This window comes from Danio aesculapii, chromosome 8 (assembly GCF_903798145.1).
Source record: "Danio aesculapii chromosome 8, fDanAes4.1, whole genome shotgun sequence".
In the NCBI taxonomy this organism is placed as follows: Eukaryota; Metazoa; Chordata; class Actinopteri; order Cypriniformes; family Danionidae; genus Danio; species Danio aesculapii.
Genome location: NC_079442.1, coordinates 55,048,120 through 55,050,619, shown reverse-complemented (window position 1 = coordinate 55,050,619; position 2,500 = coordinate 55,048,120). Strand labels below are relative to the sequence as shown.

The following is a 2,500-nucleotide window of genomic DNA, read 5'->3' as shown; positions in this document are numbered from 1 at the left end:
ATAAATCTAATCTTTCTCCACAGTAGAAAAAGGCAGCAAACCTTTAACAATAAAATGTGTAACGGCCCTGTGGCATTCATCTTTCCTTTCTTTGTTCATTTGTACTGTTTCTGCCAGTGTAAATGGATTATCACTTGATGGTCTCCTAATTCCAGGGTCAGCAGGAGCAGAGACTATAACATTAATGTGAAGAAAACATGAAAGCTAAACTGTTAATGCAGCCAAAGGATAAGGACATTTATATAAGATGAGTTTAATGTGAGGTAAACTTCATCATTTACTGTTAACCTTGAAAGGGCCTATAGTTACCTCTTTTTTATGATTTAATATTAATATTATGGCTCTTCTGAGTGTGCCAGTTTAGCTTCAGTTTAACACACAATTCAGATTGTTTTATTATAATGTGTTATGAAGTGTCATGTTGGGGGCGTGTCCACAGCTCACTGATTTAGGGGTGTGTTGCTTCACATGTAGATTAGTTTCAGCTTCCCGCCCAACGTAACAAGGGGGCGGGGCCATGAGCTCACCCGCTCTGCGTTTGCAACAGTCAGACAGGCAGACTCAGAGACAGGAGGAGTGAGAGGTTTAGCAATCAGTCATAATGGTATGGCCCTGATGTGTGTGTGTGTGTGTGTGTGTGTGTGTAGTTGATGTAGCCTTTGCCTGTGTGCGCACTGGTGTTGTTGGAGAGAATAAAGTGAGTGACTTTATACACTCGTAGCCCGCAGTGAGTGTATTAATAGCGACAAAAAGCAAAAGTTACAACACGAAGTTCGCCCAACTTTAAAATGATTTTGAGGCGGAGGAGGTGGGAAAGGGCTGTCATCACAGCTTGCCCTTATGGTTTATATGCTGTATGATATCCTCCATCATTCAGAGGAATGTGTGAGAGAGATCTCAGGTCTGGTGGGAGCACATTGTGGCGACTGACCACTTTCCTCCATGTTTCCTCTGTTGTTGTTGTTTACCGCGTCGGAATCTCCCCACACGCTCTTCCTTCTACATCATTAAACCGCGGAGAAGCACCACATTGTCACAAGTTAATGATGAGAACAGAATGCCTCAATAAATCCGATCTGCCTGTTTACACGCATTGTCACATATCTGATTTATATCTGATTTATTTCCACATATGAAGGAGACCTGAAACCGATCGCTGAATATCTGAATGCATGCGTTTTTTTTCTGTTTACACGGTCATAGAACAGATCCGATCTGTGTCACATATGAACAAAAAAATCGGAATTGGGTCACATTTATCTGCAGTGTAAACGGGGCCTTAAACTTTAACAGTACACAAGCAGGAAGTGCTAAAGTTACCTGATTTTGTATGTCTGTTTGACAATTTGACAAGCTCTGCGCGAGTGGGCGTAACCGCTGTAAACTGCTGATTTTCAAGACCGCCTCGCCGCAGCGCAGCCAATCAGCAGCATTTGATCAGGGCCCGTTAAGGATGCAGGTTTTCTCCAAGTGGTGCTCACTGACGTTGACAAGATTATACCCTTGGGTATCGAAATTTGGTACCGAACGAAAATGATTTTTTCAATACTCTGTAGTATCGAGACGATTCGGGCGGTGCTTAAAAAGTATGGAACTCGATACCCAGCCCTAGCACTACTACGGTTACAGAAAAGTTCACGCTGTTATAATTCACTTACCTTTTAATACGTTTTAGTGCGATTATCACCCGCTATTAAAAAAACGCAACTCAATGTTTTGAACGAAAAGCTGTAATGTAGCCATGCGGGATCAATTCTGGCGTGGCGCCTCACCATGGAAGAATGAATATAGTGGAAACCATGCATTGACATGGCGGACCCTGTATGCGGAAGAACTGAACGCTTGAGTAGCGAGAACACAGTTCAACAGCGCATCTGCAGCACGAGGATAAAGAACCAGCCTCCTCCATTCAGATTTGAATGGAGATTTGTGTCTAAACTATTCCTAAATTCAGTTCTAATCTCCAGCAAAGGTATAAATGATCAATAATAATGAAGTGTGATCAAAACACTGAGTTATATCCACACACACGTCCTGTTCTGATGACCCATATGGTGATGCAGACGTCTCCAAAACCCCACAGCTGGACAAATCTACACGTGTGTTTATTAAAACAGATATAAATCTGCAGATAATCAATAATCCTGCTGATAATAATCACATTATACAGATGCAGATGGTCATGAATAAACTGTAAAAGCCCCCCGAGGTGAAGAAGGCCTGGAGGCAGTGGTGTTTATATTGATGGAGAACATCATCATTTCTGGATCATTTTAATCCTTTAATTGTTTAAAAGTCCACAGAGCGTCGCAGACAGATTTACTATTTAAACAACGTGAGGAAAACAGGAAAATTACTGCTGCGCTGCTCTGAAAACAGCAACACATCGCGCTAAACACGTCTCGCACCTTCTTGCGCCGGCTGTATGATCGGGCCCTCAGTGCTCATTAATGAATAATATTAGGAGGAAAAATATACGGTGCAGCGTCGATTTAGCATC

General features: G+C 42.3%; 1 protein-coding gene across 2 annotated transcripts in view; it reads right to left on the bottom strand.

The window, feature by feature from the left end:
- The window catches only part of pggt1b (protein geranylgeranyltransferase type I, beta subunit), a 13,467-nt gene that overhangs the window by 10,149 nt on the left and 818 nt on the right, over positions 1-2,500 (bottom strand). The gene's annotated exons all lie outside the window — the stretch shown is intronic.